Source organism: Etheostoma spectabile, unplaced genomic scaffold (assembly GCF_008692095.1).
Source record: "Etheostoma spectabile isolate EspeVRDwgs_2016 unplaced genomic scaffold, UIUC_Espe_1.0 scaffold302, whole genome shotgun sequence".
Taxonomy (NCBI): domain Eukaryota; kingdom Metazoa; phylum Chordata; class Actinopteri; order Perciformes; family Percidae; genus Etheostoma; species Etheostoma spectabile.
In genome coordinates this window covers 123070-141834 of record NW_022605581.1, presented here as the reverse complement: position 1 = coordinate 141834, position 18765 = coordinate 123070, and positions in this window count along the sequence as shown.

Below are 18765 nucleotides of genomic sequence, written 5' to 3'. Positions count from 1 at the left end.
GGGTGGTTTGTCATGAAGTTATAATTCATGTTAAAAATCCACTATGGAAAGTGTCATATCCAGACTAATGTTCCGTAACCTGTGTCATTTTTCTTGAAATGGGTCAATTTGACCCGAATACCATGCACACAAGGGTTAAAGGGCCCAGCTAAGCGCTAATTAATGCAGCTGACTTCAATATCCCGTGACACAATGGAAAATGCAGTGCATTAAATAACCATGTGCAGTTATGACAGCATCACTGGTTGACCAATCATTGTTCTGTGCTCACAGCTGATGGAATATGACTCAGCGTGCTTTGTAGTATTTGCAGATTTAGGCCACTAGATGACACCAGAGTAGAGAAGATCCTCGCTCCTCAGACGCATGTTGGCACCGTAGCCCGTGTCTCTTATCCAAAGCTTGCCATTTTTTGTCACCTTATGCAATAAATTGTTGGTTTTCGGCTCAGTCTAGTCATGGACATTACATCATACAATTGTCACGTGGTCACGCATATGACCACGCATGTGGCCAGGTTGGTTCTGTGGTAGTAAGAGGTTTATGACGCAGAGGTCCATGCTGCGTGAAGCTGACACCCCACCCACGTCAAAAAATTCAGCAAGTAGTCTGAATGGTTAGTGCTCCGTGTGTGCAGGTTTGTGCCGTTAAAATTTTCGTTTGTGCCGTTTTGGTTTCTGAGATATTAAAATTATTTTTTAGCTCCATCTAGAGTTCACCATCCCCCCATATCGCTCCAAAACAAACCGAAGTGGGCTAGTTCGTTAGTGCTCCGTGTGTGCAGGTTTGTGCCGTTAAACCCGTCGTTTGTGCAGCTTTTGTTTTCGAGATATTAAAAATTATCATTTTGGCCGATGACGTCATCCGCCCCCATTTTGCTCCAAACAAGACATTTTTTGTTATGGGGGGATGGTGACGTCATCGGCCAAAATTATAACTTTTAATATCTCGAAAACAAAAGCTGCACAAACGACAGGTTTAACGGCACAAAGCTGCACACACGGAGCACTAACCATTCAGACTATTTGCTGGATTTTTTGACGTGGGTGGGGTGTCAGCTTCACGCAGCTGGAGGTCCATGGTTTGAGTCCAACCTGTGACACTTTTCGTCCCATGTCCCCCCCCCCTTTTCTCACTTAACAGTGGAAAAGCAGTGAAAAAAGCCCAATTATAATCAAAAAAAAAAAAAAGAATGACCATTCTGGATTATGGGGACCTCATTTATATGAATGCCCCAACCCAAGTGTTGAGACGACTGGACTCTGTTCATCATGCCGCGTTGAGGTTCATCACGAACTGTAAGCCGCCTCGCACACGCCACTGGGAACTGTACACACGTGTGGGCTGGCCAGCGTTGGAGAACCGTAGACTCAATCCTTGGTATATGTTCATTTATGAGGACATTCTGCGTCTGCTCCCCTCATATCTCAATGAATGTGTAGTATTATATTTCTTTTCCAGTCTTAACAACTCTCAAAGCGCTGTTTACATCTACAAGGAATCACATTCACCACACACTTCATACACTGTGGCCGGGCTGCCGTACAAGGTGCCACCTGCTCATCAATAAACACTCACACACTTCACACTCCGTTCAGGTACTCGGGTTCAGTGTCTTGCCCAGGACACTTCGACAATGACTGCAGGGCGGGATCGAACCACCACCTTCCGATTGGCAGGCAAACCGCTCTACCACCGAGCCACCCGCCGCCCTTTATATATATCTTTATATATATCTGTGTGAATATATTCAACCAGAAGCGGAGAGACGGTATTCTTTACTGCTGCTGTCTGCACCAAGTGTCCGCTCAGAAGTTGCTAAGGTGGCGTTTCACTACTCTGCCCCCCCCCCCCCCCCCCACAACATGGAACAATTCACACAAGTTCTGGAAATTGAAGGAAGTGGTTGCAATTGGCCAGTTCAAACTCTTGCTCAAAGGGTTTGAAAATGAAATCTATGGTAAATTGTCTGTAACGTAGGGAATCGTTGTTGTGATCTGTGCCGCTGTCTCGGCCAGGACTCCCTTTAAAAAAGAGATTGGTAATCTCAATGGGATTTTCCTGGTTAAAATAAAGGTTAAATACAAAAAAAAATAAAATGTACAATTAGGAATGCGTCGCTGTTTTTAAAAGGCGGCGCCGCTCGAGTGGCAGCTCATTACTCCGCAGTTTTATTCATCTTTTTAGTGTTTTTTACTATGGTGTTTTTGTCTTTTTTGTTGTTGTTGTTTTGAATCATTGTCCATTGTTTCTTGTGTGTTCACTTGTTTGTGTGTTTTTTTGCGGTTATTGAAGAAAACGCTGCCGCTGTACTGAGGACATTTCCCCCGTTGTGGGACGAATAAAAGCATAATCTAATCTTATCTAATCTTTAAGTAAAGCAATGAAGCAACATGTGTCCAGGGGAACAGGACAGGGGCGGCAAGGATGTGACTGCTTCTAGAAAACCCCCCAAAAAACTATCAGTCGTGGATTTAGCTGCCCTCTTGTTTCCCATGGGGCCCGCTGGTGTTGCAGGTGGCAGCAGGGGGGGTCACAGAGTCTGGCAGGGCCGGGAGGAGATCCCCTAACACGGCGTCCCTCTGTTGTGCCCTCAGGTAGAGACAGGTAGGCGGGTGGGCAGCGTGCCAAGGCTCCTGGCTGGGTAAAGGATACCTGTGGGCTGCTGGGAAAGTGTCACACCTCGGGATCACACGCAGTGAGAGACGCTGCGTGGAGACGGAGAGAGACACAGGGGGAGACGGGGTGTCCATTCATGCTCTTTAGATCGTGAGAAGAGAGGCAGAGAGAAAGAAAGGGACATGTCTTTGGTGCAGCGGGACGCTTTGGTGAACTCAACCCTCAAACGTCTGCAGTGTAGCCGGAGCACCGGGTACTGGTCTGCAGGACTGTCCATCAAACCTGTAGCCTAACAGGGCACTGTGGGTGCGCTTCATACAGGGGGGTTATAAGTCTCACTGAATTACATTTCGGTGTTTTTCAACCTAAGCCTCATCCCTGTGGCTTCTGACTGGGGGGGCCATGCTAAAACCTTGCTCTCGACATCTCCGTCGTAGAGATTCTGTACGCAGAGGCTGGTAAAACGACCCGTCAGCAGAAACCTTTTCCCGTTTTTATATTCTACATCTTATCACTTCTATGAGCCTAACTAAAAAGTTAAAGGGCCCATGGCATGACAATTTCACTTTATGAGGTTTTGTAACGTTAATATGAGTCCCCCCCCCCAGTCTGCCTATGGCCCCCCTAGTGGCTAGAAATGGAGCTAGGTGTAAACCGAGCCCTGGGTATCCTGCTCTGCATTTGAGAAAATGAAAGCTCAGATGGGCCGCGACTGAATCCTGGCTCCTTATCTGAGGTGCACAGGGCAAGGTTACTCCCCTTTCTCTGCTTGCCCGCCCAGAGAATTTGGCCCCCCCATGAGAGAGACATCATGCTTTCAAACGAGCAAAGTGGCTGTTGGTCAAGACCTCAGCCTCCTGGCCCCCCCCCAAGTCCTCCTCAAAAGCTTCAGACTCATGGCACTACTAAGGACAGCTCATTGTGGGACTGGCTCTGGGGCTGGAATTCTGCCCAAGGCTGGATTTGTGGGACTTCATTCAGATACGTATTAGGACCACTAAGGTCTTATAAAAGAAACTTAGTCAGTATATTGGACCACTAAGGTCTATATAAAGGAGACTTCAGATACAGTATTAGGGACCACTAGGTCTATTAAAGAGACTTCAGATACGTATTAGGGACCACTACGGTCTATATAGGAGACTTCGATACAGTTAGTACCCTAAGTTGCCATTAAAGAGACTTCAGATACAGTATTAGGGACCACTTCTATATAAAGAGACTTCAGATACAGTATTAGGACCACTAAGTCTATATAGAGACTTCAGATACAGTATTAGGGACCACTAAGGTCTATATAAAAGAGACTTCAGATACAGTATTAGGGACCACTAAGTCATATAAAGAGTTCAGATCTATGGACCCTAGGTCTATATAAAGAGACTTCAGATACAGTATTAGGGACCACTAAGGTCTATATAAAGGACTTCAGATACAGTATTATGGGACCACTAAGGTCTATATAAAGGAGACTTCAGATACAGTATTAGGGACCACTAGGTCTACATTAAAGAGACTTCAGATACAGTATTAGGGACCACTAAGGTCTATATAAAGAGACTTCAATACAGTTTAGGACCACTAAGGTCTATATAAAGAGACTTCAGATACAGTATTAGGGACCACTAGGTCATATAAAGAGACTCAGAACAGTATTAGGGACCACTAAGGTCTATATAAAGAGACTTCAGATACAGTATTAGGGACCACTAAGGTCTATAAAAGAGACTTCAGATACAGTATTAGGGACCACTAGGTCTATATAAAGAGACTTCAGATACGTATTAGGACCACTAAGGTCTATATAAAAGAGACTTCAGATACAGTATTGGGACCACTAAGGCTATATAAAGAGACTTCAGATACAGTATTAGGGACCACTAAGGTCTATATAAAGGACTTCAGATACATTAGGGGACCACTAAGGTCTATATCAGAGACTTCAATACAGTATTAGGGACCACTAAGGTCTTATAAAAGACTTTAGATACAGTATTAGGACCACTAAGGTCTATAAAGAGACTTCAGATCACAGTATTAGGGACCACTAAGGTCTATATAAAAGACGCTTCAGATACAGTATTGGGGACCACTAAGGTCTATATAAAGAGACTTCAGATACAGTATTAGGGGACCACTAAGGTCTATATAAAGACTTCAGATACAGTATTAGGACCACTAAGGTCTATATAAAGAGACTTCAGATACAGTATAGGGACCACTAAGGTCTATATAAAGAGACTTCAGATACGTAGTAGGGGACCAAGGTCATATAAAGAGACTTCAGAACAGTATAGGGACCACTAAGGTCTATATAAAGAGACTTCAGACGTATTGTGGGACCACTAGAGCCTATATAAGAGACTCAACAGTTTAGGGACCACTAAGTTCTATATAAAGAGACTTCAGATACAGTATTAGGGACCACTAGGTCTATATAAAGGACTTTCAGATACAGATAGGGACCACTAGGCTATATAAAGAGACTTCAGATACAGTATTAGGGACCACTAAGGTCTATATAAAGAACTTCAGATCCAGTATTAGGGACCACTAAGGTCTATATAAAGAACTTCAGATCCAGTATTAGGGCCACTAAGCAGGCTAGTTGCTAGTCTATAAAGAGACTTCAGATCAATATTAGGGACCACTAATGGCATATAAGAGACTTCAGATACAGTATTAGGGACCACTAGGTCTATATAAGAAGACTTCAGATACAGTATTAGGGAACCACAAGGCTATAAAGAACTTCAGATACAGTATTAGGGACCACTAAGGTCTATATAAAAAGAACTTCAGATCCAGTATTAGGGACCACTAAGGTCTATAAAAGAGACTCAGATACATTAGGGACCACTAAGGTCTATATAAAGAGACTTCAGATACAGTATTGGGACCACTAAGTCTATTAAAGAGACTTCAGATACATATTAGGACCACTAAGGTCTATATATAAAGAGACTTCAGATACAGTATTAGGTACCTAAGGTCTACTATCGACGACTTCAGATACAGTATTAGGGACCCACTAAGGTCTATATAAAGAGACTTCAGATACATAGTAGGGACCACTAAGGGTCTATATAAAAGAGACTTCAGATCAGTATTAGGGACCACTAAGGTCTATATAAAAGAGACTTCAGATACAGTATTAGGGACCACTAAGTCTATTATAAGGAGACTTCAGATACAGTTTAGGTACCACTAAGGTCTATATAAAGGACTTCAGAATATACAGTTTAATGGACCCCTATAGGTCAATATAAGAGACTTCAGATACAGTTTAGGACCACTAAGGCTAGCCTATATAAGAGGACTTCATATCAGTATTGGGGACCACAGGTCTATTAAAAGAGACTTCGATACAGTATGAGGGACCACTAGGTCTATATAAAGAGAGCTTCAGAATACAGTATTGGACCACAGGGTCTATCAAAGAGACTTCAGATACAGTATTGACCACTAAGGTCTATATAAAGGAACTTCAGATACAGTATTAGGCCCACTAAGTCATATAAAAGAGCTTCAGATACAGTATTAGTGGACCACTAGTCTATATAAAGAGACTGCAGATACGTATTAGGACCACTAAGGTCTATATAAAGAGAACGTTCAGATACAGTCTTGGGGCCACTAAGGCCTATATAAATAGACTTCAGATACAGTTATTGGGGCCCACAAGGTCTATATAAAACTTCAATACAGTATAGGCACTAGGTCTTATAAGCGACTGCAACTCAGTATTAGGGACCACTAAGTCAATAAATAGACTTCAGATCACATTGTGGACCACTAGGTCTATATATCGAACTTCAATACCGAGTATTAGGGACCACTGAAGGTCTATATAAAAGAGACTTCAGATACATATTGGGGACCACTAAGCTCTATATAAGAGACTTCAGATACAGTATTAGGGGACCACTAAGGTTATAAAAGAGACTTCAGATACAGTATTAGGACCACTAAGGTCTATATAAAGAGACTTCAGATAGCAGTATACGGGACCACTAAGGTCTATAAAGAGACTTCAGATACAGTATAGGGACCAACGGTCTATTAAAGAGACTTCAGATACAGTATTAGGGACCAACTAAGGTCTATATAAAGAGACTTCAGATTCAGTATTAGGGGACCACTAAGGCTATTAAAGAGACTCAGATACAGTATTGGGACCACTAAGGCTATATAAAGGAGACTTCAGATACAGTATTAGGGACCACTAAGGTCTATATAAAGAGACTTCAGATACAGTATTAGGGACCACTAGGTCTATATAAAAGAGACTTCAGATACAGTATTAGGGACCACTAAGTCTAGATAAAGAGACTCAGATCCAGTATGTGGGACCACTAAGTCTATATAAAAGATACTTCAGATACAGTATTAGGGGACCACTAGGTCTATAAAAAGGACTCAGATACAGTATTAGGGACCCTAAGGTCTATATAAAGAGGACTTCAGATACAGTATAGGGACCACTAAGGCCTATATAAAGAGACTTCAGATACAGTATTAGGGGACCACTAAGGTCTATATAAAAGAGACTTCAGATACGTATTAGGGACCACTAAGGTCTATAAAAGAGACTTCAGATACCAGTTTAGGGACCACTAAGGTCTATATAAAAGAACTCTAGATACAGTATAGGACCACTAAGGTCTATATAAAGAGACTTCAGATCCAGTATTAGGACCACTAAGGTCTATATAAAGAGACTTCAGATACAGTATTAGGGGACCACTAAGGTCTAATAAAAAGAGACTCAAGACATATAGGACCATAAGGCTTAAGAACTTCAATACAGATTAGGGACCCTAAGTCTATATAAAGAGACTCAGTCAGTATTAGGACCACTAAGGTCTATATAAAGGGAGACTTCAGATACAGTATAGGGACCACTAAGGTCTATATAAAGAGACTTCAGATACAGTATTAGGACCACTAAGGTCTTATAAAGAGACTATTCAGACCAGTATTAGGGACCACTAAGGTTATATAAAGAGACTTCAGATACATATTAGGGACCATAAGGTCTATATAAAGAGACTTCAGATACAGTATTGGGACACTAGGCTATATAAAAAGACTTCAGATACAGTATAGGACCACTAAGGTCTATATAAAGAGACTTCAGATAAGTATTAGGGACCACTAAGGTCTATCTAAAGAGACTTCAGATACAGTATTAGGGGACCACTAAGGTCTATATAAAGAGACTTCAGATACAGTATTAGGGACCACTAATGTATATAAAAAGAGACTTCAGATACAGTATTAGGGACCACTATAGGTCTATATAAAAGAGACTTCAGATTACAGATTGGGGGACCACTAAGGCCTAGTATGAAAGACCAGATACGATTATAGGGACCACTAAGTCTATATAAAGCACTCAGTACAGTATTAGGGACCACTAAGGTCTATATAAAAGAGCTTCAGATACAGTATTAGGGCCACCTAAGGTCTATATAAAAGAGATTCAGATACAGTATTAGGGACCACTAGGTCTATATAAAGAGACTTCAGATCATATGTAGGGACCACTAAGGTCTATATAAAGAGGACTTCAGATACAGTATTGGGACCACTAAGGTCTATATAAAAGAGACTTCAGATAACGTATTAGGACCACTAAGGTCTTTAAGAGACTTCAGATACAGTATTAGGGACCACTAAGGCATAAAGAGACTTCAGATACAGTATTAGGGGACCACTAAGTGTCTATAAAGAGACTTCTGATACAGTATTGGGAGACCACTAAGGTCTATATAAAAGAACTTCAGATACAGTATTGGGACCACTAAGGTCTATATAAAAGGACTTCAGATACAGTATTAGGGGACCACTAAGTCTTTATAAAAGAGACTCAGTACAGTTTAGGGACCACTAAGGTCTATTAGAAAAGGAGGACTTCAGATACAGTATTAGGGACCACTAAGGTCTATATAAAAACTTCAGATAACAGTATTAGGGACCACTAAGGTCAATTAAAGAGACTTCAGATACAGTATTGAGGGACCACTAAGGTCTATAAAAAGACTAGTGGCACCGTATAAGCTTCGATACGTATTGGTAGGCACCACTAGGTCTATATACCAGAGTTTTATATGATGAGACAAATCAAAGATTTAAAAATCTTAATTAGGCCTCACATCTCTGATGTTTGGCAGACACAGTCATGATTGCAGCTGTTTGCTGAAAGGCACTAATCATGTTTTAAGTCAAGTGGTTCTGTTCAGAATTAAACATTTTTTTATTACATTTACGCAACAGCAAACAAAGCAATGGAAAAACACGATCCAGTATAATTATGTTCGACACGTAGTACCAGACCAACATGGAAAAAGGACGTGGAATGAGTAGTGCTACCATTTTCGGGAAATGTCTGCCTGTCGTTTTGATCAAGTATGGGTGGACCGCAGACTGTAAAAGTAAGATGTGGACTCAATATTGGCTGCCTTCTTATTGTCAGAGGGACTCAAAACCAGCATTTTTAACTTCTGGGGGAACAAAACATGCACATGTTTTGTAGCATCGCTGCTAAATTTGGCACTGTTGTTCATCCCGGCTTCAACCCAACCACTGAGCTGGAGAGAACTAAATTACATCTTAACGCCCGCCCTCTCGAAATAACCATTACTTCAGCTTTTAATAAACAACGGATCTACGCAGCAATGTGGGTTTAGCGGGGCAGTAAGTGCAGATGTGGGCCCATGGCTACGGCATGGATACATAGACAGGAGAAGGGTCTTGTTGGGGCTCTGCGCACCTGTCGGATGTAATCCTCAGATAACGACTCCGGCTCATTAGCCAAGACATCCGAGTTAACGGTCTGCATTTTCCCACTGAGAGGATCAAGACGGAACATGAGTCAGCGACTGTCCGAGGTGAAAAGTGTGAGCGAAGGTCGGCGTGTGCTTGGAAATGAGATCCTCCGAACCGAGATCCACCTGGAGGATTTTCAGTAATGGTTTTCATCAGGAAGGACAGAAATTGGAATTGCATTGGACTCGACCAGACTTAACCCTCTGTTGGTCCATTGCGTGGTGTCGCCGTATGGCAACAGATTATTTTTCTTGTTTTTTTTTCACAGTAAACCCTATGAAATGCATTGTTTTCTGTTTCATTGTGTAAACGGGTCTTTTGAAGTGTTATTCATTTGTTGACTTGCCCCTTTTTTATGTAAATGTACCACACTAAAGCTCAGATTCCAGGATCAGCCAAAATGTGGTTTTTTCTTCATTTTAGAAGCATTTCTGTGGAGAAAAAAAATTCAACTGTTATCTGGGGGTAATTCAACTTTTAATTTTAATCACCTAAACCAGTTAAAATGCTACATTTTTCTGTAAAAGACTAAAAATTAATGTGTTGCCATATTGCACGTAAGTTGAATTTAATTGGTATTTTTTCAATGAAAGCACGTTTTTAAAAAAATAACGGATTTCTTGGCACTTTCCACAAATGCCCGCCCCTTTAATTTTTTTTTTTGTTTTTATTATTTTTCTTTTTTTTTTACAATTGCATTATTTCACCAACCTGGAGTCGTAAAAACACGTCAAGACATTGTTACCATGTTTAAAAAAATAACTCATGCAATAGAGGGTTAATCGCTAAGCCCAGGTCAACGAACGGGTCAGACGGACACCTCCTCACGTGACCCCGACGCGTTTCGACAATGTCCCGTTTTCACAGAGCCGTGCCGGGATCGGCGGGGCCCGCACACAGCTCTGTTCTCTGGGTGCTGTTGCTGACAACCGGACCGAGTCCTGGTAATTAGGATATAATTGAGAACGATCTAAAAACCCCAAAATGTCCGAGACTTTTGCCGTCCGAGCCAGTGTTTGCAGAAAACAGCTGCTTAACCCTCATGTTGTCCTCGGGTCAAATTGACCCGTTTTCCTATGTCAGTGTTCTTTTTAATTCCCCAAAATATCATGGTTGATTCCACACAACGCTCTTTGGCAAGCACACATCTCTACTTTCATTCATTTTCGGGCGTCTTATTCAATTCTATAGCATTTGAAAAAAAGAAATGGAAGTGTTTTTGAAATAGTGTTGAGTAAAAGTCGACATGTTCCAGTCTGTGATTATCATCAACATCCATTCCTTTAATTTTAGTCTCAATAATTCCTAATTTCTGCTTTTCTAACTCAAACATTAGGCGTAATTTCCTATAAATGAGGTTTATTGACCACAAATTCCAAAAATCGCTGTAAAATCAAAGTTAACAAGTTAGTGTTACGTAGTGTTGAAAACATCAAAAAAGTGACAAACATTAAAAAAAGGCGTCAAAAGACAAAAGTGTGGATTTTCAATTTCGACGGAAAGACAACACGAGGGTTAAATAGGCACTTAGAAGGAGTTAGGATAACATTTTTCATGTCCCAGCGTTGAGTGTGTTGCTTTCTGTGTGCAAGTGTGCGTACATGCGTGGGTTGGCTATTTGGGCACCTACACAGACCATCTCTTTGTTTTGGAAGTGTTCAGTTAAGTCTTAGGGGGCGGACTGGAGCCAAGAACAACGTGGGAAATGGGCCCTTGCTGCATTTCTGCTTTCTCTCCCCCACTTCTCCTTTGCAGTCTCTCTGTCAGACGGGGGAGATCCAGCTAGGCCTCGGTACAGGCCTAGCTGTAGGCCTTGGGCTACCTGGAGAGACCAAGGGAGCTGCACGGGCTTGGACATGGACAAGTCTGAATGGGAACCAAGTGGCTGCATGTCATAACCCTTTTTCTTCCACACACATGCATTGTCAGAAGACGACACGCACCCGACCAGACCTGTGCCCAGGGGGTCTCTGTGGGTTAGCCAGGGGGTCTACAGCACAGTACGAGATGCTGAAACTGGAATCAACCACACTGACGGGAGCAGGATTTCACACAATGGGAGGTCCGGGCTTGCTATGAACCCGCCATGCTTGTCTTCTCCATTCAGCCATTTTTTCATATTCCGGGAAAGAAAGGAAATGAGTTGTATGTCTATATACTGGTATACTATATGCTAATATATCTACATACTACATGTCTATATACTGGTATAATCTATATGCTAATATATCTACATCTAACATGTCTATATACTGGTATATCATGCTAATATATCTACATACTAACATGGTCTAATAATGGTATATTAGCTAATTATCCTGCATACTAACAGGTCTATATACTTTATACTATATGTCTACTATATCTACTACTAACATAGATACTTATATCTATATGCTAATATATCTACATACTAACATGTACTATATCTGGTAATATCTCATGTCTATATCTCTACATACTAACATGTCTATATACTGGTATATCTATATGCTAATATATCTACATACTAACATGTCCTATATACTGGTATATCTATATGCTAATATATCTATCTACTACTAACATGTCTATATACTGGTATATCTATATCTAATTATATCTCACATACTAACATGTCTATATACTGGTATATCTATATGCTATATTCTACATACTAATGTCTATATACTGTAATCTATAGCTATATCACATACTAACATGCTATCTATATATATACATACTAACAGTCTATATACTAATATATTCTACACTACTAAACATGTCTATATACTACAACATGTCTATATACTGGTACATCTATATTTAAATATATCTACACATACTAACATGTCTATATACTGGTATAATCTATTCTAATATATCTACATACTAACATGTCTATATAATCGGTATATCTATTGTTAATATCTACATACAACATGTCATATACTGGTATATCTATATGCTAATATATCGACATACACTAAACATGGCTCCTATAACTGTATAATCTATATGCTATATATCTACATACTAACATGTCTATATACTGGTATTCTATATGCTAATATATCTACATACTAACATGTCTATATGCTAATATATCTACATACTAACATGTCATATGCTAATATATCTACTACATACTAACATGTCTTTATACTGTATACTATATCTAATAACTACATACTACAGTCTATACTGGTATATCTATATGCTAATATCTCTACATACTAACATGTCTATATACTGGTATACTATATGCTAATTATCTACATACTAACATGTCTTATACTGTATATCTATATGCTAAATATCTACATACTAACATGTCTTTATACTGGATATTATATGCTAACATGTCTATATACTACATGTCTATATACTAATATATCTACTACTAACATGGTCTTAACTGGTATATCTATATTCTAACATGTCTATAAATACTAACATGTCTATATACTAATATATCTCCATACTAACATGTCTATATACGGTACATCTATATGCTATATATCTACTACTAACATGTCTATATGCTAATATATCTACATACTAACATGTCTATATACTGGTACATCTAATATGCTACTATATCTACATACAACATGTCAATACTGGTATATCTATGCTATATATCTAGATACAACTTCTATAGCTATATATCTACATACTAACTGTCTATTACTGGTACATCTATATGCTAATATATCTACACTAACTGTCTATATACTGGTACATCTATATGCTAATATATCTACTACTACTGTCTATATACTGTACATCTATATGCTAATATATCTACATACAACATGTCTATACTGGTATATCTATGCTATTCTATACTACAGTTATATACTAATATATCTACATATAACATTCTATATATGGTACTCTATATCTAATATTCTACATACTAACATGTCTATAACTGGTACATCATATATGCTAATATATCTACATACTAACATGTCTATATACTGGACATCTTATGCTATATATCTACATACTAACATGTCTATATACTGGTACATCTATATGCTAATATATCTACATACAATGTGAATACTGTATATCTATGCTAATAATCTACATACTAACATGTCTATATGCTAATATATCTACATACTAACATGTCTAAGCTAATATCTAATACTAACATCTAAATGGTATATCTATATGCATATTCTACATACTAACATTCTATATGCTAATATATCTACATACTAACATGTCTATACTGGTATTCTATTTGTTAATATATCTACATACTAACATGTCTATATACTGGTACATCTATATGCTAATATATCTACATACTAACATGTCTATATACTGGTATATCTATATGCTAATATATCTACATACTAACATGTCTATATGCTAATATATCTACATACTAACATGTCTATAGACCATATTCTGTTAATGTCACTGCTGCTGCAGTGCCGCATGAAGACCTGAGGTGATGGAAAATGGGAAAAAATGTGCTCCGGATCCTAGATGAAAGTCATCCCAGGACCTTCAATCCCAGGACCTTCAATGACCTTCAATGATCACATTAAACACATCTGTAAAACCTCCTTCCACCATCTTCGAAACATCTCCAAACTCCGCCCCCTTCTAACTCTTCCGGATGCAGAGAAACTTGTTCATGCCTTTATTTCCACAAGGTTGGACTACTGTAACGGACTCTTCGCTGGGATGTCTGGCAGAAATATCCAGAAGCTTCAATACATTCAGAACGGCGCTGCCAGAGTCCTAATGAGAGTCCGAAAATATGATCACATGACTCCCATTCTATACTCACTGCACTGGCTCCCTGTTTCATTCCGGATCGACTACAAAATCCTCATGCTTACACAAAAAATGTATCACTGGACATGCACCACCATATCTACAAGAACTCATCACCTTGAAACCCTCGCCCCGCACCCTCAGATCAACAGGACAACTGCTCCTTCAGGTCCCCACCACAAGGCTTTGTACTATGGGGGACCGAGCTTTTTGTTCAGCTGCACCACGGCTCTGGAACCAGCTCCCGAGTGACCTGAGAGCAGTAACCCTAACCCCCTAACCCTAAACCTAACCCCCTAACCCTGAACCTAACCCCCTAACCCTAACCCTAACCCTAAACCCTACCCTAACCCCCAACCCTAACCCTAACCACGGCTCTTGAACCAGCTCCCGAGTGACCTGAGAGCAGTAACCCTAACCCCCTAACCCTGAACCTAACCCCCTAACCCTGACCTAACCCCCAACCCTAACCCTAACCCCTAACACCCTAACCCTAACCCTAACCACGGCTCTGGAACCAGCTCCTGAGTAGACCTGAGAGCAGTACAGAACCTGGACACTTTCAAAGCTGAACTGAAGACTTTTTTATTCAGAAAGGCATTTTTCTGCTGATTTGTTTTTATTGTTATTACTCTCCTGTGTAATCCTTTGAGATTCTTTGGAATGAAAAGTCCGTTATAAATAAAATATATTATTATTATTATGTTTAGTCCTCTTCACCCCCATGTGACGCCGTTCAGGCCTTCTGCCAGCTCTCACTCGGCAGCGGATTTAGTGAAACAATAGACCCCCTAATCCACAAAACACAACCGTGTCCATTTCTGCTGCTCTGTCTCTTTTTTAACAGCCGCTTGATCCCTTTCTTCGGATTTTTGCTGAGCTGTAACATCAGTGGAAAAGGACGCACGGATATCTCAGGTTAAATCTGTCATCAGATGACAGGAAATCCTGGATTTGTGTCGTACGACGTCTTAATCTTCTTACTTGGAACTCATTGAGAGCTGTTTATCACTAAATTGTTAAGGTGAAATTTATGAATATTCATCCAGCAGGGTATTTGGTTTTAGCTGTAAGCTAGGATTTGTATGTAATTAGATACTTCCCTCAACCCTGGTGCTGTCCTCGGGTCAAACTGACCCGTTTCAAAGTGTTTTATATCAGAAATATGGATTCTTTCAACCAAATTGCCCCCCCAAAAAAACATGGATGATTCCATAAAACGTTACTTTCATTTAATTTTTTGGCTGTTTTATTAAAGCTTGTAGCATTCGAATTTTTTCTTTTAATGGTTTCAAAACAGTATCCGGACTGAACTTTGACGTCTACCCATCTGAGATCCACTCAACGTCCTCTGATCTTAACCATTAGTCACAATAATTCATAATTTCCGCCTTTTTAACTAAAAACTTGTGTAAAATTTGATAAAAACAAGGTTTTTTTGACCATGAATTCCAAAAATAAGTGTAAAACCAGCTCAGGTGTTTACTAAAGCGCCAAGAGCATTTTTAAAAAATTGACAAATTAAATCAGAAAAAGTGATAAAAACATCGGAAAAGCACTAATAAATAGTCATTTTCGATTTGGACCTGGAATGACAAGTTCATGGTTTAACCCTCTATTGCATGGTGTTGCCATATGGCATCAAATTCTTTTTCTTACTGTGCATGCGTTGTTTTTTTTGTTTAATTGTGTAAATAGGTCTTTTATTTTGAAATGGTATTAATTTGATGACTTCACATAACCACGAAATCCGGTTTCCCGCCCCTTTTCCGGACATGTGCCACACTAATCCAGCCAAAATGTAGTGAATTTTAGAAGCATTTCTTCAAAAAAGAAAAATTCAAGTGTCATCCGGAGTAAGTAATCTTCAATTTTTCATCATTTAAACCAGTTGAAACCTCACATTTAAAGTCAATATACCCTTCTAGGATAAACAGGGATTTCCTACAGGAAGATTATGTATCAGAAATATTTTTCCAGTGGCCATGTAGTTCAGTAATTGTAAGTGTAGTCAGTGTGTTGTGCTGATTTTGCCCCTAATCAAGCAAATTGTATCCGCGTCTGCTTTCAGGTGTATATGACGGACTTATTACAGTGTTGTTAGTAATAATCATCAAAGACTACAATTAAAACTTAACTAATTTGACTGTAAACACATTGGGCAATACATCATTTTTTTTGCAATTGCATTATTTAAGCATCCCGGAGTAATAAAAACACATCAAGACATTTTTACCATGTTTAAAAAATAATGTATGCAATAGAGGGTTAACGGGAAGACAACACAAGGGTTAAGAAAGAAAGAAAACAAGTTATACCCTCGGGTTTTTTCAGACGAGCCGACTGATCACTGGCAACAGCGTGAAGAGCGTCGTGCGCCCACGGTCTACATGTCTGAGTGGCGGTTTGTGGCATGGTGCCCCCCAGACAGCACGCAACGGATCCGCCATGCCTGAGGGAACACGACGCCTGCAGCTGAAACAGATCTGAACAGACACACAGGTTACTGTAACCTATACCCTCAGCGAGCCTGGCATTCCCTGGGACACCGTGGCCCGGCTATGGCCAGACCTCCGTAGTCTTAGACACATGTACACACACACACACATAAATACAGATAGTGTGCCAAATTCCACAGAGCCATAAAGGCAGTCCGGGGCAGATGAGAAAGGCAACCAAAAGTGGCGGTAAACTGCATGCCGGAGGGGACTGGAAGTCCTAATAACAAGGTGCCACAACAGCACTCTGAGGTGTTTGCACGCTCTACGTTACATGTGACATCCATGTGACATTTTGGGAAATGCGTATTTGCTTCTCATGCCGGGAGTCACATGAGAAGATTGGTAGCAGTCTCAAGATAAAGCTGCAGCTAGTTAGAAGTGTGTGTGTGGGGGGGGGGGACACAAAATCCACCTACCACCACCTCTAGTTAACACGCTATATCCCGTTTACCTAATTCGTGTAAAAACCGACATGGAAAATGTGCTTTAACATGGGGGGGTCATGTGACAGGCTATTTCCACATCCCGGTGTTGCCAGGAAACCAGCATTTAAAGTGCTGGTGTGTTGTTTTGTTACCTTTGGACTAGTCTCGCTTTGCCAGACCTTCCTCCACAGCGCTGCGGAAGAGGGTCTGGCTGGTCCACACGGCATTCTGGGATGGGAGAAAAACATGCTCTGGTTTATCGGCATGCCTTTGAACCAATCACAATCATCGAGGATGTAGACTGTCTTTATACAGAACCAGGCTTCCTCCTGATGAGCTAAGCTAACCATCACCTTGCTATAGACGTGTATCAATATTCTCATCCAACTGTTGTACACAAAGTGTACGTCCAAAAAGGATTTATTTAATCGGGTAGTTTTTGTAGCTTTGGCAGAAAAAAAAACTGCGTCTCAGAGTGATGTTGGCTTTTTATTTTCAATAATTTTCACAACAAAAGAACATTCCCTGAGCCAAGAGCAATGAAAACAATCGCTGGAATACTGACGTCGCATGTACGATATTTCTGACTAAATGCGACACGATAACCAGATCACCTGAAACTTTGCATACCCTAAAAGAGAAAACTGCACACACACTCTACCATAAGTATACATGAGTACACACAAACCCACACCCCTCCTCACACACACACACACAGGCCAAAAATACAACACAAAGTGAACAAACAGCAACAACAAAAAAAAAAAAAAAAAAAAAAAAAAAAAAATACATATACACACACATATATGCATACATAAGCCTATACCTACATATCCAAATACACACACAAAAAAATAAAAATAAAATAAAATAATGATAATAAAAATAAAAATAAAAATACCGATGGCAGAGCAGATTGCAATTCATTGGTATCACTACGGCCCAAAGTCACACCCCCAAATATAATGTCACCAGACGCCATCTTTGATTGAACTTGTCCACTCTGAGCTGTAGACATGCAGTCATTTTTTCCATCATGTACACTTGTTTTACCCTATTCTTCCACTCTGCTATAGATGGTGACAAAACTTGTTTCCACTTAGCCGTTATAGTTTGTTTTAGCTACCAATAGTAAAATGTGCAAAGTATACTTTTGGTCTGCGTTGAAGTAATCGTTAGCTGCCTTTTTAATGTAAAATAAACAACTTAGTCGGTGTCCTGTAAAGGGCTTTTTTCCCTTCTGGCTGGTATGTGTCAAATTCCTACCCTCTCTTTGAACACATGTGACAAGCAGCTCTTTGACTCTCAGGCCAAATATCACTGGTCAAACAGATGTGTTTGGTGTCCGCCAAAAGGGACACAACTAGGTTACTCATATGGGGGACCTGCTGCAAGTGTGTTTAGCTAAGAAAGCAACACACACACACACACACACACACACACGGTCCAGCACATACTGGGGCCCTATGTTGCACTTGTAAAGTCCAAACTGACGTGCTTGTGTGTTCAAGTGCGGAGTAAAAAAAAAAAAAAAAAGTGCTAGCTGCCTCTAACAAGGCCCTCGGGCGTCAAACAGTGTCATTGAGCATCTTGCGGCCGGCCCGTCG